Here is a 27,006-nt window from a genome sequence, read left to right as displayed (position 1 = left end):
GGGAAGGGCAGAGGAAGGAGAAGCGGACTCCCCACTGAGCAAGGAGTCACAGGTGGGGCTCAATCCTGGGACCCTGGAATCATGACCTGAGTCAAAGTCAGAGGCTTAACTGACTGAGCCACCCCGGCATCCCCGTCTTTGTCTATTTTTAACCTTAGGATGTCCACAAGTTGCTGATGTGAAACATAATTGTTAAAATTGGTATTACTAGAGGGTTAAAAAAAATTGAGGCGGACTTACTTACCCAATTTATTACGGAAAATGAAGTGAAACACAGCCAATACGCCATTGACCTATATGTCAGAAATCACATTGTTTTTGTTCTCTCACCAAAGCCATGCCTTACTTAGCGTTTCTCGGACTTTAATACAACACTGACTTCTGCAAAATCCAGCCGAGCTTTCACGGGTCCCCCTTCTGCTGCTGCCACTTTTACCAAGAAGGATCCTAAAAACAGGAAGGAGAAAACAAACAAACAAACAATCAAACAAACAAAAAAACAGGTGAGTTTCATCAGTTTAATTTTTTTAAACTTGAGAGCTAAGGTTCGTCAGTTGGTCGGCACAACAATGGCAGGACTGTCTGTCGTCAAGCTTGGCTCCTGGCAGAGTGTCGGAATGCGCTCTCCGTGTTATTAGTATTCTTCCTGGCTGCTTGTTGTCTGCTGGGGCAATTATCTTGCTTTAATTTAGGTCACTAATGATATTATGAGATGGTTTGATGGTGGAGTAATTTCTTTTGATGTTGTTTTCTGTTCCTATTGCTTATATCAACTCAATCTGATTCCATAAAAGACCGAATTCTCTACCCACTGAGGGAGGGCTGAGAAGGGAGGGTGGAGGGCAGGGGAAGGGGAGGGAGATGGCGAGGGGAGAGAATGGCGAGGCTGGGCCTCAGGATCTGGGCAGCGGTGCTTCCTCCATGATGAGGCTTTTCTGTGCCGCTCTGCTTCTCTCCCAGCGTGAGAGCGAAAGACTGGGAGATCACACCACGCTGCTGGCGCCTTGTCAGCTTGGAAATGATTTCCGACAGGCTACCAAAACAATTGGTCCCTCATTTCAGCCGCTTTTACACTAGTTGAAGTCTAATTTATAAGATAGATCATTCGCTTCAGTGACCCCATGTCTGGTCTCTGCAAACCGTCCGTGCAGAGACCTCATCTGAGACTACACAGCTCTCCCAGTCCTACCTCCTTGCCTTCCTTTCTTCCCCCGCGTGGCCCCCTTGAATGGACAACCTGGAGGCTCTAATGATTATTGTTCAATATAAATGCTTTCTTGGGTGCTCAGCTTCATTTATGTATTTTTCCATTGCATGCAAAACCATCATATTTACTTAAGATGTACGCTTACTGGTTTTAAATGTGTTTTAATGGAAACCAGCTCTGGGATGTTGATTTCATTGTTCTGAATACTGAAGGAGGGGGGTGGAGGGGGCACTTGGTGTTTGTCTATGGAGATAGTTTCTGGTCTATGGTCCAATTCAAGTCTTCTGCCACTTGGCCTGCCAGGAAAGCTACAGTGGATGGGGAAATGTGAGTCAGCGTTCTCACCAATTTTTCCAGTAGCAGAGAACCACATATTTAAAAAAATATCTATGGGACAAATGAAACACTCAGAATTGTAAGAGTGTTATTTGATAACATAACATAGATAATATTATTTAGAGAATACTATTATTGAAATAATGTCATTTAGGTGCTATTTAGAAAATGTTATTTTCAGAAAGGTTATTATTTGGAAGTAGCACTTTAGAAATATCATTAAAAAATAAATAAAAACTGTCTGATGTCAGCAAAATGGTGGCATAGGGATTTCTACTGCTTGTTCTCCTTGGAAACACCAATTTGAGCAAGTATCTATGCATAAAAATACCTTCACAAAAGCCAAGGGTTGCAGGTGCTGGATTGTAGCACAACGATGAAGCATAGAAGTAAAAAAGACCCACTGAGGAAGTTAGGAAAGTTAGATTCACACAACTCCCATAATCCTTCCCCCAAGCGTGGGCAAGCTAGCTGGAAGAGACACCTACTTTGTGAGAGAAAGAGGGGAAAGTGAATGTCGGGCTTCAATGTAATCCCACAATCAGCATCAAGTCAACTCTCACAACCCTGGGGATTCCCCAGAGGCTTCTCTTATCCCAGACCCCTCCCTCACCCTAGCACCTGCCCCCTCCAGTGACCCAGTTGGATCTTGTGACCCCATGCCCTGACTAGGTTCCAGTGAACCAAGGAACCAGTTGACCAAAAGTGCAAGGAACATAAGCAAAAATAAGCAAGTGGGAGTACATCAAACTAAAAAGCCTCTGCGTAGCAAAAGAAATATGAAACAAAACAAAAGGGCAGCTATGGAATGGGAGAAAATATTTGCAGACCATCTATCTGATAAAGAATTAATATCCAAACATATATAAGGGATTCCTACAACTCAATAGAAAAAAACAAAACAAAACAAAACAGAACAGAACAAAACAAAACACCCAAACAGTCCAGCTGTAACGTGGACAGAGCGTCAAACAGACATTTTCCCAAAGACATCCAAATGGCCAAAAGGAGCAGGCAGGGATGCTCAACCTAACTAATCATCAGAGAAATACAAATCAAAACCATGAAGAGTTATATCCTCACACCTGTTAGATTGTCTGTTTTCAAAATAATAAGAAATAGTAAGTGTTGGTGAGGTTGTGGAGAAAAGGGAACATTGGTGCACTGTTGGTGGGAATGTAAATTAGTACAGTCATTATGGAAAACAGTATAGAGGGGCACCTGGGTGGCTCAGTGGGTAATAAGTCTTTACCTTCAGCTCAGGTCATGATCTTAGGGTCCTGGGTTCAAGCCCCACATCAGGCTCTCTGCTCAGCGGGGAGCCTGCTTCCCCTTCTCGCTCTGCCTGCCTCTCTGCCTACTTGTGATCTCTCTCTGTGTGTCAAATAAGTAAATAATATCTTAAAAAAATAAAGAAAGAAAGAAAAAAGAAAATCCTATGGAGTTTCCTCAATAGCTTAAGAATAGAACCTTCATGTAACTCAGCAATCCCACTGCTAGATATGTATCTGGAGGAAATGAAACACCGTCTTGAAGAGATATCTGTACCCCCTGTCTATTGCCATCTTATTCACAATACCCAACTTTTGAAAACAACCTAAGTGTCTTTCAATGGATGGGATGGATAACATGTGGTACACACATAAACTTTGAAGACATAATGCTGAATGAAATAACTCAGACAGAGAGACAGATTAACTGTCTAATCTCACTTGTAGGTGGAATCTGAGCAAGATGAACTCATAGAGGGATGCCTGGTGACTCAGCCAGTTAAGCATCTGCCTTCAGCTCTGGTCATGATCTCAAGGTCCTGGGATCAAGTCCCATGTCAGGCTCCCCGCTCAGCAGAGAATCTGCATCTCCCTCTGCCCCTCCTCCCCCCATGTTTTTTCCCACTGTCTCTCTCTCAAATAAGTAAATTTTTTTTTTTCAAAAAAGAAGAACTCCTGGAAATAGAGAGTGTTTCAGAAACTGGAGATGTCGATTGAAGGGCGCTTACTCATAGCTATAAGATACACAAGGTCTGAGCATCTGGTGTACAGCTTGGTGACTACCAGTGCTGTGTGGTAGTTAGGCAATCCTCATGTTATTGTCCCTGGCTTTTTCGCACTTCACAGATACTGTATTTTTTTTTTTTTAATAGATTGAAGCTTTGTGGGAACCCTGCTGTAAGCAAGTCAATCAGCACATATTTTTTTAATGGCATTTGCTCACTTTGTGTCCTGGGTCACATTTGGTGATTCTCACAATGTTTCAAGCTTTTTCATTATTATTATATGCATCATGATTATCTGTGATTAGTGATACAATTTAATGAAAGCTCAGATGATGGTTAGCATTTTGTTAGCATTTGGAACATACATTGCTTCTTTAGACATAACTCTAGGGGCACCTGGGTGTCTCAGTGGGTTAAGCCTCTGCCTTAGGCTCAGGCCATGATCTCAGGGTCATTAGATCGAGCCCCGCATTTGGCTCTCTGCTGGGTAGGGCGTCTGCTTCCCTCTCTCTCTACCTGCTGTGATCTCTTTCTCTCTCTGTGTCAAACAAATTAAAAAAAATAAATAAATAAACATACCTCTATTGCACATTTACTAGATTACCTAGATTACAATACAGTGTAAACATAACTTCTATAGGCACTGGAAAACCACAAAAATTATTTGACTTGATTTATTTTACCTCTTGCTTTATTGCAGTGATCTAGAACCAAACCTAAAATATCAACAAAATATACCTATATTGGAGAGTTAAGAGAGTAATCGTGAATGTCTTCAGTACACACACATACACACACACACACACACTCACACATAGTAATTATGTAAAGAGATGAAGTTGTTAATTACTTACTTTGGTTATCATTTTGTAATAGATACGTGTGCCTAATCATCCTACTTACTGTACACCTTACTTACGTATTTTATATGTCAATAATATCTCACTAAAACTGGTGGAGGGAAGCCGAACAGCATTCTTTAGGCTGCAGAGTCCACCCAAGGAGGCAGTGAATTCCATATTTAACACCTTGATCTGAAACTGCTGAAAGCCCTAAACAATGCAGTTCAGAATACTGGTTAACACACACTTTCCAGCTTTTGTATCATCATGGGAATTTACTGACTGCTCTAGAAAACTGTCATATACTTCTGGCCTCCAGGCTGGCCGGGAAATCCAGTTTCTCCACATTCGACACAGAAGCCATCCCCCTCAGTGGCCACCGTTCTCATAAGCGTAACAAAACCCAACTCTGCCTTTTTTGCTTTTCCTGATTTATTTGTCCAGCTACAGAGCCAGGTTCACATTTAGATCTCTGGAGATGTGGAAGTAGTTATTTCCATTAGTCATCTGTGCATCATCACTGAGGTTATTAAAGAAGACTGGTACTTCTGAGGATTCTGTCTGAGTTCTAGGTGCTTAGTATTTATTGAATCACTAGGTCTTAAAATTGTTGGAAGTCAAGTTCTTTATTGTTGGAGCAAACTTTTTGTTTTTTCACTAACAGGGTTAGCTTTTAATTTCAAAAGTTTTCTTAGCATATATTTTTTAATAAGGTCCTGTTTGACACAAAATATTTAAATAAATAAATAAATAACTCAACAAGAGCAAAGGGATTAGGATGACTGTCCAAAAAATGAACATGTGCATACCACATACGGTGAACACAATGTTTTTATTTTAAAAGATTTTATTTATTTAGTTGACACAGAGAGAGATCACAAGTAGGCAGAGAGGCAGGCAGAGAGAAAGAGGGGGAAGCAGGCTCCCTGCTGAGCAGAGAGCTCGATGCCGGCCTGGATCCCATATCGTCACCCGACCTGGAGGCAGAGGCTTAACCCACTGAGCGACCCAGGCACCCTAAACACAATGTTTTTAAATCACAAAATGAACATGAAAACTGGAGAACATGAATCCAAGGAAGGAGGCAGCAGCTCCTGTGTGTCAGATACTTTCCTAGGCACTGTGCTAGGTTGACCTTCTGTCATGAAGTTTATGTTCTATGTATGTGGTCAGAGCAGGGAAATCAGAGTTTGCCAAAGAAAACATGAAATAAATTGTAGATTTGGCACAAAACACTTTGAAAACCTCCTGTCATACTTACTTGTATCCCTGAAGAGTCTGGTATGATATACGGCATATTGAGTGCAATCAAGTTAACAGAGCTAACCATAGGTTATTTGATTTAGGGAAGCAGAGCAACAAAATCACTTAAGGTAATGTGTATGACTGAGTGGAGAATTCCTACAAGTTCTCTGTTTTCACCTGGCAAGTGTGTCGCATTTAATTCGATTTTGTTTTCATCTCTCACTTCAGTATAGAGACAGAGAAGTATGTAGGATGCACATGACCTACGTGTAGAATTTTATAATGCTTTTATTTAAAGGCCAATAATAAGCTTTGTGGAGTTTTGCTTAAGCTTTGTGGGACCACATCCTTAACCCATGGGATCCGAGGCTAGCTTCAGGTAGCCTGAATTGAGTTCTAGGATACCCACTGGTGTTGAGCTGCTTGCTGGTGGGACCCCCCCCACACCACCACACACACACACACACACACACACACACACACACACACATGAATTTGTATCAGAATCATAATATCTTAATGTCATGTGATTTGAAAGTAAGTAAAGATGACATTTTGAAAGCAAAACTAACTTGAGATTCAGGGAAGCTTGATCTTCAGGAGTACCTGTCATGGATAGGACTTTGTGACTTTCATCTGGCCATTTTGTCTCTCTGAGCTTTAGCTTTCTAGTTTATGAAATGAATAGTTGGACTAAAGAGTATCTAATGTCACTTTCCACTCTGAAGTCTTACGAATCTTTTAAAATCACTTGCAAATTGAGATTGGATTGGAAATATGCCTTGCCTAGTTCGGGTCAGTTTGAGATTAGAAATTCAACAACTTACATTCTTGCTGTCACTTCCTTATGCCTTCCTATCTCTTGGAATTTTTTTTTTTTTTCTGTTTGCTTAATATCTTACTCCAGTGTTACTAACATCTTCCTGCCAACAGATGAGCCAAACTAGGGGGAAAAAAAAAAAAAAGAAACAGGAAGTAGACACAGAAGTACGCTAAACTAGCTTGGTTTTATGTAGTCTTGTTTAAGGAGAACTTCCAAATTCCAGCTGTGTACATTTAAATGTCTCTTTAAATGAAACTGACAGAGGGAGAATAGGATCCAATTAGCAAGAGTTTCTTTTCCTCGCATCTGATAAGTTAACATCTGTGCCTTCTGATAAAGACACTCTAATTTTTTTTTTTTTTTTAGTGGCATTTGCACTATTCATTAGTTCCCTTTTACTACAAATAGCTGACTTCAAAAAATGCCCCAGGGCTACAATGAATTGTTAGACAGGTGGTAGAGAGGTATCACCTTAGAAGGGAGCCTCTCCTGGTATACATTTGTGTTTCCACATTAACAATATACCTTGAAACATTGAAGTACACTTTTTTTAGTCACATTGTTTTTTTTTTTTTTTCTTTAAATACTCCCAAATAGTGATTCACCTAATATAATAAGAATACAATGATGATGATGACAAGGTTAGTTACTAATTTGTAGCTATCTGCTGATTCCCTTAAAGGTACACTTAGCATTTAAGTAAACACTGGCTTTTTTTTCCCTTTAATTATGTGTCCCCGGTTTTGGATAGGAGAAATTTGTTGTTGTTGTTGTTGTTTTACCCTCATTCCCAAATGTCAGGCCCTCAGGTTATATTATTGTTTGGAGAATTCTCACCTCTCCTCTGGTTTTTCTGCCAATGTTCCTTGCTCTATCATGTCTGACAATGTCCTCTAGAGCCACCATCTGTCAATAAGCACCTCTATCCTTCTGTGCTTCACATAAAAGTCCTCCTCTGCTTTAAAGGAAATCAGAAAACATATAGTTGAGCCTTTTACTGAGAGCAGAGAGGCTCCTGGTTCTCACAGGCCCCACCTTTCCATGCCACAAGGTCAAAAGGTAATGTCTCCTAACCACCTGTGAAACAACCTCTTCTCTTGTGAGGTTCCACAGTCCAATTTTTTTTCACAACACTCAGTCAATCTTTACTCTCTGTTTATTCACAGCCTAAAACACAAACACGCACACACAAAACCAACCAAAAAAACCCCAAAAAACAAAAAAACAAAAAACAAAAAACAAAAAAACCCACAAGCCTATTTTAATTCCCACAGGGCTGTAAGAGATTTGGTCTAGAATTGTGTTTGAGGTTATTCCCCTCATTACCTATCTTATAGATTCTGAAATAATATCTTCATCATCTCCCATTTGCCCAGTATAAGAACTACTAGTTTTTAATATACATAATTTATTTATTGGAGAGAGACTGAGAGCATGAGCAGGGGTGGGGGGCAAAGGGAGAGGGAAAAGCAGACTCCTCACTGAACAGGGAGCCTGAAGATGGGGGTTTGATCTCAGGACTTGAGCCAAAGGCAGACACTTAACCAACTGAGCCACCCAGGCACCTCCAGAGCTACTACTTTCAATCACAGGAATATTTTTAGAGTAGGAACGTTATCAGAATTTGAAAGATGTGTTCCATTCATGATAAGTTTTTTCACCAGTCAGCTGTTAATGCCTTGCAACATACCTCCATTTTTTGATCACTGCTGGAAAGATGGCGAGGGCCCAGTACCTTTCTCCAGAGAGCATAAAAAAATGCAAAAAAAAAAAAAAAAAAAGGAATTTATTTTTGATTAATAGTGATCTGACTTAAATATCGATACAGAGTCTAGACCACTGTGATTCTATCAAGGTGGGTAAGGATATATTTTATAGTCTTTGTAGCACTAGAAATCTCTCATTCAAATAATCACTCAGTTATTGGTTATTTCAAATATATGAAACAATTGTCCCATTGTTTGATAACAAGCAGAGAGAGGGTATAAAGTCAGATGTCAGACAGGCATCACATTGAATGTTATCATTAGCAAGTTTGTAATGTTTTGTATATAGAAGGTTCCAGGTCAGTTTGTCTTAAAGTGTGGCCAAGACCAGGGACTTCTAATGTGAAGAAATGTTGGCAATTCCCCTCCACCCTAAACAAATCTGAAATTGGACAATATTGTCAAAAACAACCATTTCACAGTTCTAGAAAATGACCCAAAGTGAACAATGAATAGAGAAATGTTTATTCATGAAAAACCCTTGAGCTCCAGGTAAAAACAATAAAGTCTTTTTTTACCAGGGTATTCTTGCCAGGGAAAGTCCCATTTTCCTCTTTCCCCAGTCCAGTTAAGTCTGTAGTGGTGTGAAGGCAGGGCTGCTTGTAAAAATGAGAAGTTTTATTGCCAGGGGAGGCTAATCTGATTTGGCACAAGGCAAAAATCCTCCACGAGGGGAAGGAGGGCATTGTCAATGAAAGCAGCAAACTCAGTAGGAAACAAGAAGGGAAAAAGAGAAGGTGAAGTTATGCTTGGATGAGCAGCAGAATGATGTACTAGCCAGGCATTTAACCAGAACACCTTACACATCAGAGAAGCACAGAAAGACTAAGTAAGTTGTCTGCACATGTATGGCTGACTCGGAGTCTGAATGCTATCTCAGTGCACTCCCTGAATCACACACAAATCTGTCAAGGAAGGATGCAAGCCTGATTGGTTTGAGGTATTTGAGGACAAAGTCTGGCTAAATGAATGCCTAACTACTACACTATGCAGGCACATTCTTAGTATGTAAGACCAAAACATAAAAATGATGATAATTAAAAAATAATAATAAATAAAAACTAAATAATAATAAAAATTAAACACAGACACAGTGACCACACACTGAGCAGGGGAGAACAAGAACACAAATATAGTCAAGGCGAGTTATTAAAGAATGAAAACAAAACAGAGATAATAACAGTCCATCTGAGAAAATGACCAGAATTCAGAGTTGCTATATAAATTACCTAATATTTCAGTGTTTTCAGCCAAAATAACAACCAAACAGCAGAAAAGTCTGAGCCCCACACGGGAAAAAAACAAATAGTAAAGCTAAGAAGGGGTAAAGATGTTGGTTTTAGTAGAGAAGTCTATAAAAGAGCCATGACATGTATGCATATTCAAAAAGTTAAAGAAAAAAATGATGATGATGACTCAACCAATAGGGGTCACAATAAAAAATGGAAACTCTAAAAGGACTGCTTGAACATTCTGGAGTTACAAAGTAGAATAATTGAAAGGAAAATTTTACATGAGCTCAATGGCAAGTTTGACATGGCAGGAGCAAGAACAGGTGAGCCTACAGATAGAACAGTAGAAATTATCCAAAATGAAAATCAGAGAGGAAAAAGACTGAAGAAAAATGAACAGAAAATCAGAGACTTATAAGACAACTATCAGCCTACCAAAGAAAGGGAGAAAGGAGAAGAAAAAAAGCAATGAAAGAATAAATGTTTCTAACTTCCAACTTCAAATTGGGAGTTATAAGCTACTAGATGAAAAAAAAGTACTATACAAATTCAAGAAGCCTGATAAACCAAAACCAAACAGGATAAATTCAGAGAGACCCACACCTACTACATCGTGGTTAAACTGTTGAAAAACCAAGACAAAGGAGAAAATCTTACAAGTTTCAGAAGAAAAACTGACTGCAGAGCAACAATATAAATAAAAGTTGACTTCTTATCAACAACAATAGGGGACTGAAGGTAGTGGAATGGCAAAATGGAAGTCTTTTTTTTTTTTAAATTTTTTATTTTTTATAAACATATATTTTTATCCCGGCAAAATGGAAGTCTTAAAAACAAGACAAAACAAAACAAAAAACAGACTTATCCACCCAAAACTCTATGTCCAATAAAATTGTCCCTCAAAAATGAAGGAAAAATAAAGGTATTCCTAGATAAGCCATGACTGAATTGATTAACAGCAGAACTTCTCTAGAAGAAATAGTGAAGAAAATCCTACAGACTGAAAAAGAACCACACCAAATGGTAATTTGAATTAAGGGGAAGACATAAAGAGCCCTGGTAATGGAAAATACGTGGGTAAATAAAAGAGAATATGTAACTATCTTTGTTCATTTAGAAATTTCTTTTAAAATCATAAACAATAATTTTGGCACTATATTTACAGCTTTATAGCATAAACACATCCAATATATATGGCAATCAGAGCTATAAGAAATGGAAAGGAAAAGAGCCATACTGGAGCAAATTTGCTATAATTTACTGGAATAGGGTCATTGTTAACCTAGAGTAGAGTATAAAAAACGTTAAAGGGCCTATTTTACTCTCTATAGCAACTCTTATAAAAACTAAAAAAAAAAAAAAACAACTGTACATACACACAAAAATACATTTTAACATATAAGAAGGCAGTACAAGAGGAACAAAATTCAGACATATAGAAAAGAAATGCAAATTAGCAAAAAAGATTAGCTATATCAATAATCATATTGCATGTGAGTGAACAAATCACTCTAAGCAAAAAGCACAGATTGTAAGACTGAATCAAAAAAAAAAAAAAAAAATCCAGATCCAACACTCCATAGGAAAAAGACATTAGAATCAGGGACACAAAGAGGTTGAATGTAAAACAACAGGAAAATATATGCCATGTAAATAGTAGCTATAAGAGAGCTGGAGTATCTATATTAATACCAGAAAAACAATGGATTGAGATAAAAAAACATTATGTACTATTATTGTATTATGTTAGAAAGATATAATATACATGTATATAAATGTATATACAGCTGAGAGAAGAACATACAAAATAATTGAAACAAAAACTGACAGGAAAGGAAAGTGAAATCAACAGTGTAACTGTTAGAAGCAGAGTTCAATATCTTATTCTTAATATCTGATATATAGAGACAGAAAATGGCACAATTAACTATCACTGTCAACCACTGTGACCTAACTCATAGTTGTAGAACATTATACCTGGGAACAATGGAATGCACTTTTTAAAATTTTTTATTTGTTTCTTTCTTTCTTTTAAAAATTTTATTTATTTGATAGAGAGAGAGAGCACAAGCCAACAGAGAAGAAGAGGGAGAAGCAGACGCCCCACTGAGTAGGGAAGCCAGGGAGAAGAAAAGGGAAAGGGAGAAGCAGAGGGAGAAAGGGAAGACCCACTGAGTAGGGAGACTGATGTGGGGCTAGGTCCCAGGACCCCAAGATCATGACCAAAGGCAGACGCTTAGCCAACTGAGCTACCAGGTGCCTCTACTTTTTTTTTTTTTTTTTTAAACATACACAGAGTAATCTCTAAACTAGCTGAAATGCTAGGTTATAATGAACAGAGTAATCTCTAAACTAGATGAAATGCTAGGTTATACTGCAACTCTCAATAGACTTAAAGTGAATTAAAATCATTCATTCAGAGTATGTTCTCCAACAACAATGAAACAGAATTAGAAATGAACAACAGAAAGACATTTGGGAAATCCTTTCATATTTAGAAATTGGACAGTAGAGGTGCTTGGGTGGTTCAGCTGGTTAAGCATCTGCCTTTGGCTCAGGGTCCTGGGATCAAGCTCTGCATTAGGCTCCCTGCTCAGCGGGGAGTCTGCTCCTTTGCTTGTCAACAAATAAATTTTCTGTGAATAAGTAAATAAAATCTTAAAAAAAAAAGAAATTAGACACTATATTTCTAAGTAATCCATACATCAAAAAAGAAACAAGAAAAATTAGAAAGTATATGAACTAAATGAAAATGAAAACTCAATATATCACAATTATATTACATGTTAAAACATGAATGAACCTCAAAAATATTATGCTAAATTAAAGATGGCAGATGCAAAAGAACATAGAGTGCATGATTCCATTCATATGAAATGTCCAGAAAACTCAAAGTTGCAGTGACAGAAAGCAGATCCGGAGTGACCAGGGACTTGGTTGGGGGTGGTGCAGAGATTGACTGAAAGGGCATAAGGGAACTTGTGAGATGATAGAAATATACTAAAACTGGATGTGATAATGGTTGCATGACTTTCTAAATTTGCTGGGAACCATTCAATTGAACACTTAGAATGTATCAATTTCTTAGCATATAAATTATACCTCAATATGGCTGTTGAATAAACAAATAAATGTATTGAAAAAATAAAGGTTTACAACATGGTCAAAATCTGGAAAACATGCATCCCTCATCTTTCAGAAATAACCCCTATAAGTCTTTGAATTGGAAACAAAGTCTTTGATTAAAATATCCCAAATTACAAAGTCCCATCCTTCAAAGAGAAAAATACAGGACGGCAAAGGCATTCTAAGCATTCAGAATGGGTGACTAGCTGTTACATATTTCATGTGTCTTTTATTTATGTGATACTTAAAGTACGTAATTGCAATAACAAAAGTCACTGACATTAGGAAGTATAGATACAAAAATGTGAGGTAAGCCTAGAATAGAGCTTGTGGAAGCAGAAGAAATGGGTTTCAATTAACTTGGCCAATGCATTAAGTGGATATTATTTGCAGCAAGCATTTGACAAGGTGTTGCCATCTACTTGGATTTCCATATCCCTATCTCATGTTCTCGATGGAGCTCCTTTGTAGCAGTTGTCTTCTTTAAGTTATTTACTGTCGCCATAATGTTGCACAACTACAACACTTCAATGCCGTATAAAAATAAGCATTTACTCTTCACTCCTCTGGAGACAGCAGGGTAGGCTTGGCTGGTCTACTGATCTTGAACGAGATCTTCGTGCTATTGGTTGGTCTCCAGTGACCTCAGCAGGTTCAACTCCACAACTCAGCTCTTCTCAGAATATCTCACCGGATCAGCAAGCTACTCTAAGCATATTTGCAGGACAAAGGCAGGAGACATGGAAAGAGAAAATATAGAACACAAGTTCTCTTTCAGTTCTGCTTTGTGTCATATTTTCCAACAAAACTAGTAAGGTAGCCCAGCCCAGCATGGAGACGTGGGGAGAATGCCACACTCACAAAGGAAAGAGCAAAGGGCAAGACTGAGGGTATAAAGAACAGAGAATACTTTTATTATTAATCTATCACATCTCCTATCCTGGGAATAAAATTCATATGCATTACCAGACACCTTAGCCTGACAGTCTCTTTTTTTCCCTCAACTACCATTATCTTTCCACTCTCCTGCTACTACTAACTTCTGTATCCTCACCTGCAGGTTTGTAATTTTTTTCAGTCCAACTCTCAATCTAAACTCAAAGAACACACTCGATGAATAAATCATCTGTTCCCGCATTTTCCCTCCCTGTCTACACTTTCCCAACCTCCATGTGATCAGGTTTTTTGTCCAAGTATATTGACTTTTCATGGATTCATTTCTTTCCTCAATGCCTCAGCACTTAGCTGTTACTACTTGAACCTCTTATTTGTTGTCATTGCTTTTCCACCATACTCTCTTGGAAAAACAAAACAAAACAAAAAAACACTTCACATGCAAATGAATCGCTAGACACATTTTTCACTCTTATACTTGGGCTTTCTTGTGTTGCTGGGGAAAAATAGAGCTTTGCTGAGTCAGAGGTGGCTGGTTATCCGCAAAAGGGAAACGCTGCCTTTTTGGTATTAGTGTGTTGCTGTGAACCAGCCTCTTGGCCAAGCTGTCCATCTTCCAGTACCCCTCCTGCTTCTTCTGTATGTGGCCATGTCACTGAGATTTTCCAATGAAATGAACTCAGTATCTGACTTCTAGATAGCACTGAGAATATCTTCTACAATTCTCCAGGCTCTTCCTCTTTCTCCACTTGTCAACTGGCCACAGAGAACAGCAAAGAACGCCGAAGTCCAAACAGTGACAAAACCACAAATTAGAATGAGCCTCAGTGGCTAAAGGAATGTGAGAAAGGTCTCCTAGAATCCAAGAAGACTATTGCAATCAACATCAAGGGGACATATGTTTATGGTGTTAGGCCACTGAGACCCCAAAGTAGATTTCTTCAGCAACTTATGCCACATATCTTAAATGATCCATACATATATTAGTGCATTGAGATCTGTGGTCTGCTAGTCCACTGAAATTCACAATCCGATTATATATTCCTGAGCCAGGTTGCCAAAGTTTTCTTCAGTTTCAGTGGGACCTTTCAGCCGTGGTCCCACACCATCTCAAACTATACATGCTCTTACAACTCCATCATTCCAAAGATAAACTCGCTTTCTTTTTCACAAAAATGAAATCTCCTTTCCTCCTCTTGGAAATATATGTGCCAAGAAAATATAAAATGTGCCCAATTTTAGGGTGGGTCAGAATGAATCAAATGCTCTTTAACAAGTGTTTAAATACATTGGAAAAATAAACTCTTTTCGAGAGCTGGTGGGTAGTATTGGCTTTGACTTTCAACTTTTGAAATAAATTACTTGTAGAAAATGTAAGTCCTAAGACACCAACTAAAGCCAATGGAATGAACAAATGTTACAAGTGACATTTCATTAGAAGGCTTTACTCAGTCTATGAAACAGGACCATTGCATAAGATCTTCTTCCTTTACTACCTCTCTTTTTGTGGGCTGGGATTAAAGTTTGCTACTCCTATAGAGTTGTAGTTCCTAACGTTTTATAATTTGTGGCATAGTTTCAAGTGCTGAAATACCAGTTAGCAGAGCTCAAGTACTGTAAAATCTCAACACACTTAATAAGCAAACACTATAGGACAAGCATATTCTGATGATGTAGGGTGTCTTTAAAGGGTCTATAATTATTTACTTTTTCAGAAGTGAGATGGTCTTACATAGAACCTCTGCCTTGAACCCGCTCTGTTAAACTTACAAGGAACAGTGCAACCTTTTCTGGCAGACACCAGGTTCTTATTTTGCTACTGGCTTTTCTTTAGCCTAAAACTAAGCTGACAACAGACAAGAGACTGAATGCTGCTGTTATTCACTTCACAGAATCCATTCTATAAGGTGTCTTGTCTGATCAACATTGTCCTAACACAGTAAGTTCTTCGTTTAAGTACCCCTCCTCTCCGCCTTCCCCCAGTATTGTTTCACATTACTGGCACAATTGCAGAGGGCTCAGAACACACACATAGATGACAGAAGCCAGGCTGAGAATGACTTTTGCAGAGAAATTAGAATGGGTAACCCAAACTTCAAAAATTGTGGCAGAAATGACCTGTTTTAGAAGCGATTCTGTGGGATACTACTGAAGATTTTTAGAATACAAATCGATTTATTTGGATCTCAGGGCCGCAAAGAGAAGGACACTTTAGAGTATGGGGAAAAAAAATAATCAAGTCCAGGAGACTTTATTTACTTTTCATACTAAAATACGCTCTGATTAAAAAAAGAGAGAGAGAGAGAGAGAGAGAACAGCAAGACAGTCTTAGGGATCAGGGCTCCATAAGATGTTTCCTTCAGTGGCAGGAATGTGTAGAGCATTTCAATGCCCGTCAGCGTCAGAAGGATTAAAAGAGGAGAGTAGTACACAAGGCAGGGGGTGGGGGGTGGGGGGTGGCAGAAGCACGTCTAAGAGAAGTGCCCTTTCATCTGGGAGAGTAGTGTCATGAAATGTTAAAAAGCCATGTGTCTATCCTTTCTGTATCACATGAAATCCTCGAGACAGGAATAATGATCGTTTCAGAAACCTATACAAAAGGAAGACTGTGGCATTAATTTACCAATCAATGAGCCATTTCGGCTGATCCTCCAAGCAACTGAGAAGGAGACATCATTATTAAGCAAAAAGCACCATTCTGTACGCCAAGCATACATCATAATTTTAAATAATAATACCTTACATTTGTGTAGCACTTCAGAGTTTACGAAGCACTTTTATGTACATTATCCCATTTATCAATCTCTAAAAGAGGAAGAAAAATTTAAGGCAAGGAAAGGAATTAATATTAGTGTTGCACTGTATAAATGAGGGTGAGTTTCTAGAATAATAGAAGTCCTCAACAAATCTTTATCAGGAACTGATGAATTGCCCATCTCGACTTCATTATCCTTATCATGAGCACTTATGAGAGAAATGAAAAATTGATGAGGACCGTCATAATCAAAGAGAATAAATGTTTCTCTGTTAAAGTGAATGCATAATCTTTCCAGGAATAAAATAACAATATTCATTCATTATTAAATTCTGAGAATGCTGACACCAAATCTCATTTCAACCAGTGAAGGAAATTAGTAATAGAGAAGAATCCTGTTTGGATTGGGTGTTGTTAAACTGTATACACATAGGGAGAGATTTTCCCCCTAAGATCTACTATCCTGTCTCTCTCGATTGGGGAATATTTTTGGATTCTATTTATGATACAGTGAAGGCTCATTTTTTATAGCTAGATTGATTACCTTCTAAAAACAGATGGAAAAAATACCAGAGACATGCTACGCCTTACATATGGGAGAAGTTAATGGCATCTTAGAACAAATGAACTTTTTCCGGAGTGATCAGTTTTCATTAAGATTGCTGTGTTTTTTCTATTATCCCCCATACCATCTTAGCCCAGCCTTACACAAATATAAAGAACAACAATTTACTCCATTAAGTAATTGCCTATTTTCTCTAGCTGATCCTATCAATTATTTCCATTACACTGATGAAAATTAAAATAGAAAAAGGTGATAGTACCTCATTAGCTACTTTAAAGTGTGCATTGGTAATGTACTTAAGATGTAGTATTTTTTACCACACCCTGAAATTGAACTTTCAAAGAAATATCAAATATAAGTGAGCAAAAGAAAAGAACAAATGAAAGAGTTCTAATATTTCCATTATCGGCAGAAAACCACTGCAAAATTCTTGGTTTTGCTTCTTCAGTTCAATTTTCTATGAGTATGCATGTGTGTATCTTTGCATGTGTCTGGACATGTGTGTGTGTGTGTGTGTGTGTGTGTGTGTGGTCTATAGCTGGGCATTTATATAACTCAGTGCAATATTGTGATTTATAAGAAACATATTGGTCAATTTCATATATATATTTCTCATATATATTTGGCCTTTGTCCACAGTTCCTGTCTCCCAGCTCCCAAAACTCTTGGAATATGCTAAATGTTGAGAGTGATTAAAAGTGTCTTTTGTTTTATTTATTAAAAGGTGACTTTTGGACCCTACCCAAGGGAAGGGAAGGGACCCTACCCAGGGGACAGGAAGGGAAGGGAAGGGAAAGGAAGGGAAGTAGCCAGGAAGACCAAAATGTGATCAGAGGTTTGGGACTTTCAGCCTCACACCCTGATCTCCAGGGAAGGTAGAGGGACTGGAGGTTGAATCAACCAATGACCAATGACTCAGTCAATCATGACTACGCAACGAAGCCTTCACACAGAAAACAAAAAGACTGGATTCAAAGAGCTTCCCCATTGGTTAAATATGGAGATGGGGAGAGTGGTGGGCTGAGAGGCAGCATGGAAGCTTCACACCTTCTTCCCATAACTTGCCCTATGCATCTCATCATCTGGCTGTTGATTCCGATTCTTTATCACATCCTTTAATAAACTGGTAAATGTTAAGTAAGTGTTTCACTGAGTTCTTTGAGCATTTCTAGCAAATTAAAAGAACCTAAGGAAGAGGTCATTGGAATCTCCAGTCCTGAGCTGGTAGGTCAGAGGCACAGGAAACAGCATGGGGCTTGTAACTGACATCTGGGGTCAGGGCTTGAGGGCAGTGGTGTAGGTCCATGAATTGACTAAACATTGACTTCCAACTGGACGAAATAGTTTCATTCATTTGGCAAATCACTCAGGTGGAGTTTGTAAGAAATAATCCTTTAAAGAATACAGACAGGGGTCAATTTCTTGAAGGGCCTTTAGCCTTTCAAGGGATTTTGGACTAAAAAAAAAATCTACTATTTCTGAAATAGCTGCTTTGTCTTTTGAAATAACTATCTTGCAGCATGAAAATTTTTCTATTTTAATATGCAAAAGCTAAACTGCCTAAGAAGTAAGATTTCATTCTTCAGGTTCATACTTCTCACCGAAAAAAAAAAAAAAAAAATTAACCAATCCAATTGTATTGGTTAAAAAACAAGAGCTCTATTACATTGAGTCAGAAAATAATCTTTGAGGTCATTTTGCTATGGGAAGCCAATATTTATTTTCATTCAGAGTGTTTTACCTTTCCTAATCAGTCTCATTAATATGAAATAGCAAAAAAGTATCATATCTGAAAAAGGCACAGGAAAAATGAACATACGGAATTAAATATACATTTTAGAAAGTACACTACCAAAAAAAAAAAAAAGAACTTTTAATCATTGCATGATCTTTTCTCTACTTTTTGAGTTATGTCAAAGACAAGCATAGCAACTAGCTTATCTTTCCCTTTGAGGAAATTGCACAGTAGACAATGTGTGCAATATTATGGCAGAGGCATTGTACATTGGGGCGTTATTGACCATTTAAACGTTCTTGTAATTGCTAAGTGAAAATGTGGCTTTAATACAACATGTACCTATTATTCCATTTTGGAAATAGGTACATGCATGTGTTTAGAAAAGATGATCATAAAACTGTATTTGGGCACATTAAAATGTGTCTGTTTTTACTGCCCTCTGAAATTTTTACATTTTCTTCAAGGAAACTATGGCCTATATAGAAATAGGGTATTTTGGTCTTTTAAGATGGAACAAAAAGGTAGTTTACTGTTGGTGTGATTAAAAAAGATAGGGAATCTCTGTCCTAAACAGAAAAAAAGGAAGAAAGAAAGAAAGAAAGAAAGAAAGAAAGAAAGAAAGAAAGAAAGAACCATTGATTGCAAAGAAGTAAACGTATAATTAATATTAGAACAAATAAGAAACTGGAAGTTGGAGGTTCTCTCCCTGAACCGATCCTTGAATTCTTTTATCTCAAGCAAGTCCGTACATTTTGCTGTTTCCCTAGTTTTCTTGAAGCTCGTCGTCACAGGCCTGCCCTGGACACCGATTGCATGCAGTTCACACTGTGCCCAGCAAGGACTCAGACAGCTGTTCCACGTGGCTGAAATTTCAAGAGGTCAACTCAAGAAGATGTTACCAACATGCAACCCAGCAGCTGAACCTTGGAACCTTGCCCGATCATCGAGTGCAAGGAAATTCGGTATAAAAATCTAGAGTAAAGAAACTGATAAAGAAAGGGACACACTCTTAAAATGTAGGGGAGGGTTTTCAGGTCAGGAGGGCTGCATCTGCATTTCCTCCTTCCTGGAGGAAGGACAGGGACAGAAGCCACAGGGAGGGCAGCACTATCGTAAATCCAAGAAGGTGCGACATTTTCAGAAGGAAAAAAAAAATGACAACTTCAATAGCTTATAATTTTTTTTTCCTTTCTCTTTTTCAAAAATTTCCCCTAAGATTAGGAGTATCAGACGTTGACATCGGATTCAGGGAGCTGACCCGTAAAGTAATTAGAAGAGGAATTCCCCCCCATGCCCCGCCCTCTGGTCCCGGAGCTGGGTCAGATGAAAGACGCCTCTGTTTACTTCCTGATCCGTCTAATTTCTGTAACAAGGACCATCCCAGACTCATCTGCTATAACTGAAACTCAAGAGATTGCCCCAGGCACCATGGCACCTTCTTAAAGCTGTCGACCCTAATGGATTAGTCTCCTTAGCACAGGTGGCAATTTAACAGGAGACCAAACTTTTACACTAGTAAGAGACCACTGAAAATCACTTCAAAGACCACAGGCCCCGAGCAGAGCTAAGAAAACACAGGGTTTTCTAAAATATATGTCAACTGTCCATCCTCACTTTTCAAAGGAAGGTGATTATGGGAGCAGTGGGAGATAGGGAACAAAGATTAATAAAATTTCAAAATTAAAAAAAATACATTTTCATTAGGAGTTTCACAACTGCAGGTGTTAATTTAAATTTAAGCACCCATATTTGCATAAGAACTGAATTTTATTTCAAACAAAATATTATCAAATTTTTGCTGGAGGTACTTTTTCCAATGGAACAAAAAGCAGTCTCAAGGATTAAATTTCTTTTTCTTTTTGTCATTAGGTAACATCTCCTATTTTTCTTTAAATATTGAAAACCTTAAAAAAAGGAGAAACTCGTGTCATCCTTTTCACAATAGTCCAGAATTTAAATTAATCTGCTTGCATAAAAATGTTGGTAAACAGGGCATCACACATATACCACACTATTTCCTAACTTACAGTGAAACCTCACAAAAGAATTCAGAAAGAAGATGAGTCAGATGCTAGACAAAGACCAGATTAGTTGAAAGACAGATTGGAGGCTGAGAAAAATGGTTCAGAAATGCTGACAGAAGATTCTAAATTACAGGATATTGCACATGAAAGCACTTCAACACATGTAAGCCCCAAATGTAACTATTATTAGAAAGTTAATAATTAGAAAGGAAATATACTTTATTCATATATATATATATATATATATATATATATGCATAACACATACCTGTACACCATGAACCATCAAAATAGTTACTCAGTTTTTTAAACATCGAACTTTGTGAATTTAATGACAGAAATTAGAATGATTTAGAGGGCTGATTAATTTTTCTTAAAATAAAATCTGAGTTGTTGAAATCAATGAAGAGGAAAAGACATAACAGGCTTAGCCAGAATGTTGGAAAAATGTCAGATTTGTCATACATTTTTAGATTTTAATCTCATACTAGTTGACCACTACCTATGTGCAACAGCTACCAGAAAGAATTTTTTTTTAAACTGTAACAGATGTGGAAAAGAAAACAACAGAAAAGAAGGCTCGTTGCATAAGAATAAATAAAACCTTGAAATGCTTCACAGCCCATATTGATTCAGATTTTGTTTTCTTAAGGGAGGAAAATTGAAATAAAAATATATGGTGTCTAATAAGACATTTAGTATCATAATTCCACTTTTTCAAAAAATGCAATGTCTAATACTACCTCTGAAATAAGACTGTCCATCTTCTATACCCGCCAGGACTTTCTCTGATACTATGTTTTTGAGTAAGTTCATGGTTTCTGTCCTATGCTAGCAAATGGTTGCATAGGACAACCTGAATGGTTTGATAATGGTTTGATAATGATCTGAGTAGGAGTTTAGGGCTGCAAATGTGCCCTTTTGGACAGATTCCCTTCTTTGCTGCACCTCACTTGTCTTTCAGAGAATAGCTCTGAGTTCCAGTTACAGGCAAGGCTTTTTTTCCAAGCATGGTCCGACATCAATCCCAGAATCTTGTCTGCTATTTTCATCTTTCAGTGATCGTTTCTTGAGATTCTATGGAGATGTTTACAAATTCTATAGCAGGAGAGGGATATGCTGGAAAAAAACACTGATTTGAACGTCAGAAGGCCCATGTGTTGTGAACTCAACTAGCTTATGAGTCCAGGCTGGTCACTTCATTTCTGTAGACTTGATTTCTCATCGTGAAAATTAGGAGATGGCATGGGTTCAATCACTGAGGTCAGTTTTGAGATTAACATTGTATCATAAGGTGAATCATATTTTCTTTTTTTGGCACCCATGTTATAATCTACAATGTTATTGTAATTTTGGATCATTTGCTATTAAGGCTTTCTTTTCAAATGAGCTGAGTCGTTATGAAATGAAACAGTCATTGTTGTTTTTCTATTTTTAAAGGTAATGGAATAAGGACCTTTTAGTTGCTGACTCACTGTAAGCCATGCAGCAACTCTGCAACTGCCGGGAGAAGGGAAACAACCACCCCTAACTTCGTAATCAGTGTTCTGAATCTATATTTTTTTTAAGAGAAACATTTCATCAGGAAGTGCCAATTAGGAAGAGGTTTTGACCTTTGCTACTATGGCTGGCTCATCCAAAAAAAAACACAAACAAATTAAAAAAACAAAAACAAAAACAAAAAACAAAGGTGAACTCTGCTCAGCCACATCCTGGAATATTTCTGGAAGTAAACGAGGTCCCAAATATGAATTAATGATCTCAGTCACTCTCTCTTTCTCTGTCTTAGAAATAGCTCCTGTTCTCCACCACTCAAAATGACCTTCTTATGATCTGTGTAGGATAATTAGGAAAATCCCTATTCTTTCCCTTTGTTACTAAAAATCTTAGATTAGTTGTTATAGTCTTATCTCTCGCTCTGTCTGCCAAGCAGGGTAGAGAGCTTGTCATGTGATATATACTCAGTAAATATATAATGGACTAATCTGCAGCTTAGGTGGTTACATTGCGGTTTCTGTGCTAAAAAAGACCTGTATTAAAATCCCCTCTTTGACACTTAGCCCTGGAACCTTTTTAACAGATCAATGCCAATTCTCCAAACCTTAATTTCATCATCCTAACTCGCAGGACTGTCATCAAGATGAAAGGACATAATGAACGTACAGTACATAGCACAGGCCTGTTTGTTCTTATTGTTAATTTTATTACTGTTTTTATCTTTGTGCTCATCTATTTCATCTTTTTCCCCAATGACAAAGTCATGCCTTAATCATCTTTATATGTTGGCTCAGAAGGAATTGAATTTTTGAAAATATTTTTTTTTTTTTTAGTTTTGCAATGATTATTGCATAATCATTTTCTGTCTCTATCTGTAACATTTTTAGATCTCCAAGGTCAGCAACAGCTCCTGCCCATGTGTCCTTGTTGTGCACTCTAGTTTATTTTTTATTCATTTATTTATTTAAGATTTTATTTATTTATTTGTCATAGAGAGAGAAGCGAGAGCGAGCACAGGCAGACAGAGTGGCAGGCAGAGGGAGAAGCAGGCTCCCTGCCAAGCAAGGAGCCCAATGTGGGACTCGATCCCAGGACACTGGGATCATGACCTGAGCCAAAGGCAGCCGCCCAACCAACTGAGCCATCCAGGCGTCTCTTATTTGTTTGTTTGTTTGTTGGAGGTAATGAGAACGAGACTGAGATAGTAAGAGAGAAGCAGGGAGGAGAGGGAGAAGCAGGCTCCCCGCTTAGCAGGAAGCCTGACACTAGATCCCAAAACTCTGGGACCATGACCTGAGTCAAAGGTAGACTCTTAACTGACTGAGCCACTTTGGTGCCCCATATATTCGAGTTTAATGTGAGATCTGTGACTGGCCCAGCTGGGCAAATATCAGCAAGATGAGAGAAGATGCAGAGCAGGGGGATGGGAAGAACTTGATGGATTTTAGAAGGGAGAGAAGGGTGAGGAGCCCCAAGAAATGCCAATGTTCAAGATCTGAGTCACTGCGAAGATGGTGATGTCATTAACAGCCATGGAAATCACAGAGAAAGGAATGGTCAGATGAGATAAATGGGAAGTCACATGGGATCAGTTAGCAACGAGATACCTTCACTCGCTAGGGTGCCAATACACAGGTGACAGTGTGCGATTGACCCTGGGAGGCAGGTCAGCCTGGAGTTGTCACCCAATTCCTGGTTTTAGATGAAGCCATAAGTTTATATCAGGTAGTTACTGAAGCAAAAGGAACTGAAAGAGATGGTTAAGGACAAATGCTTTGGAATATATTCATGTTTAGGCGATGGAGGAAGAAATAAATATTAAATTTAACATAGCTACTAACCAGTACATCCAAGATTAATACAGATACAATTTCATCATTATAAAAAATTGGGAAGGGTGGTAAAAAATCTTCATGTTCAATGCATTACTAATGCACATTTTATTTTATGTTTTTAAAGATTTTATTTATATATTTGAGAGAGAGAAAGAGTGCACAAGCAGGGAGAGGGGTGGAGGGAAAGGGAGAAGTGGGCTTTCTATTGACCAGGGAACCCTATGCGGCTCAATTCCAGGACCCTGAAATCCATGACCTGAACTGAAGGCAGATGCTTAATTGACTGAGTCACCCAGGTGCCCCACTTATGCCCAGTTTAAATCAGGAAACAAGAAAATACCACCCCTTTCTATGTTAATTTAAATACAATTTCCCATATATACTCTCAGGAAGACTTCTATTATCCATAAAAGGAGTAGTCCCTCCTACTTTGCAGAATCGAATAGAACATTTTATGGGAATTCTTTTGCTTTAAATAATTACTTATTGGTTGATATCTTGCACTGTCTTTCTTCTGCCTTCCATATCACGTAGGGATAGTTGGGGGTCGACATCTAATTACACCTCCTTCAAACCTCAAACTCTGCTATGTAGTACCATCACTTAGGGAACTTTAGAAACTCCTTGGGCATCAAGCCAACTATCACCCCAGGGCAATGAGATCAGAATATGTGGAAGTGGAAGCCAGGCGATGGAGGCTTTACAGGAGCCTCAGGTGACTGCGATATGCAACAGTCTGGCAAACACTGTTCTAAGGAAAGTGTGGATAAAGAAAACCCTGCATCTTCGAGGGAAATCTTAGCACCCATGCTTTACAAAGAAGGGGTGACCAAGATTTCAACAGGTGAGACTGGATCCTCCCAGCTTCTCCTAAACCAGATCTCATCAAAACTGCAAGAGCCCCTAGGTGGCTCAACATGTTAAGAATCTGCCTTGGGATCAGGTCATGATCCAGGGGTCCTGGGAGTAAACCCCACATAGGGCTCCCTGATCAGTGGGACGTCTGCTTCTCCTTCTCCCTCTGCCCTTCTGTCCTCCTCCTGCTCTGTCACTGGCTTTCCTTCTCTCTCAAATAAATAAAATATATATTTTAGAAAAGCTTTGCAATCATTGAAATATCAAATTCACATATTCCCTTATGTGAGGAACGGGATTGCAGAAAGTCTGTTTATCTGGAATTAGGAGAACTAATCTTGTATCGACCCTGAGAAGTGGCTGTTCTGGTTTGGAGGATGAATAGCTGTTACTTGACTTTTGGAAAAGTATTGAGGTCATTGGTGCCTCTAGGTTGAGGTTGGAAGACCTTTGTAGAGTTGCTATGTCTAGAATTGGCTGGAAATGATTTACAGTGAAAAACAAGACAGAACAAAACAAAACATAGAAGATTATATAGTTTCAGTATCATATGGATACTGAAAGAAATTTCATATATGAAATATATGTATCATATGTACCATATGTATCATATGGATACAGCAGAAAGAAATTTTTATGTCAAATGCCATTAGAATTAGCATGTATTAATAAAGAAAAAATATCAATGGCTAGAGTGGTTTTCACCATTTTCCTTCTTTGTAAGGTAGAAAAAAGGTATATTAGTTCCATATATGTATATGTGTGTGTGTATATATATATATATACATATATGTATGTGTGTGTGTGTACATATATATATATATATATATATATGGTTTTGCAAACTTCTTTTTTAACTTAACACTAAACATCTTTTTTAACACCATAAACATCTGTTTTGGGGGGGGAAACATTTTAGGTGTCAAGTAAATCTGTAGCATAGAGATGGACCATCATTTATTTTAATAATCCAGTTATGTTTGATAACTTGTGTTTTCAAATTTGGGGAGTCATAAACAATATTCTAATAAATATCATTTTACAAAATCTTTGTATATTTAATTGTTTTATTAGGATAGCTTCCTTGAAGTAGAATCATGATGGATACTGTAGGGAAGATAAAGGATACAGACTCTTTTGAGATAAAAGATATTTTACTGATAAAATATTTTCTAGAAGTGTTATTTACTGATATTTACTGATAAAATAGTTTCTAGAATGTTGCATAAATAACAAGCTTTTGCTAGTTTTTCTGGGTCTATATCTCATTATAACCTAGAGCATTGTTGCTTTAATTCATTGTTAATGTAATTACATTCCTTTAATTCACATATCACCAATTATTAGTGATATTAATCACAAAAAAAACCTGATTTATAACTTCTTGCTTCAGCAGCGTTTATAGAAAAGTGGCATCCTCTATGCCATTACTTTTTTTAATTCCAGGGATTAGGATACTAATTTGTCAATTTAAAAAAGGCAAAAGAACGTCTTTTATTTCTGATGGAACAGAGGAGCGATGGAAATTTCCAAGGATAAACAAATGTAACATTTTTAAACATGTACTGTACATTCTTATCGCCATTTGGGGATTCTGTAACCTGGGAAACTGAATCTCAGAAAGGCTAAGTGAGGTTTTCAGGATTTTTCATTTGCAAAGTACCGTTGACATGATTAAACATCAGTTTTAACTTCACATTCTATTTTCTTTGGATTATATGATTTTAAAAAGTGGTTTACTCTTATATCCAAGGTCGAAAAAGGGATGTGGGATTAAGTCAGGGCACTGCTTGCTTAAAGGACCACCTTCTTAGGAATTATGTGTTGAAATTGTGTTGAGTAGTGTAATGAAATAATTTTATTCATTAAATTATTATGGGAATAATTTTATAATTTTATTCATTAAATTATTTCATTACACTATTCAACACTTAATTTCAACACATAATTCCTAAGAAGGTGGTAATGAAATAATTTAAATGTAATGAAATAATTTAATGAATAAAAAAGTAGAGAGATGTTTGCCAAAAATACATAAATCTTACAAAAAGTCATGAGACAGAAACAAATATGTTTTAAATTCTGTTGAGCCACAATGGCTTTAAATTAATTGAGACCGTCAAGGAACTTAAGCATTGTTTTATCTCAATCCAAGAAACTAAGCATTTTGTTTTTAGGTTCACTTCTTCTTACAGTAGAAGATGCCACATCACAGAGTCCCTACTTTTATCACATAAACTTTGATGTTTGATGTTCATAAGCCACAATAA

The 27,006-nt window shown here is 37.7% G+C and overlaps 1 long non-coding RNA gene across 1 annotated transcript in view; it reads left to right on the top strand.

The window, feature by feature from the left end:
• Positions 1-350: 350 nt before the first annotated feature.
• The window catches only part of LOC132018777 (uncharacterized), a 160,574-nt gene continuing 133,918 nt past the window's right edge, over positions 351-27,006 (top strand). The window contains exon 1 of the long non-coding RNA XR_009404578.1: positions 351-503. This is a non-coding gene — a long non-coding RNA (uncharacterized LOC132018777). The remainder of the gene's footprint in view (positions 504-27,006) is intronic.

Source organism: Mustela nigripes, chromosome 5 (genome assembly GCF_022355385.1).
Source record: "Mustela nigripes isolate SB6536 chromosome 5, MUSNIG.SB6536, whole genome shotgun sequence".
Taxonomy (NCBI): domain Eukaryota; kingdom Metazoa; phylum Chordata; class Mammalia; order Carnivora; family Mustelidae; genus Mustela; species Mustela nigripes.
The sequence above is the reverse complement of the archived record's forward strand: the minus strand, read 5'-3'. Positions and strand labels throughout refer to the sequence as shown.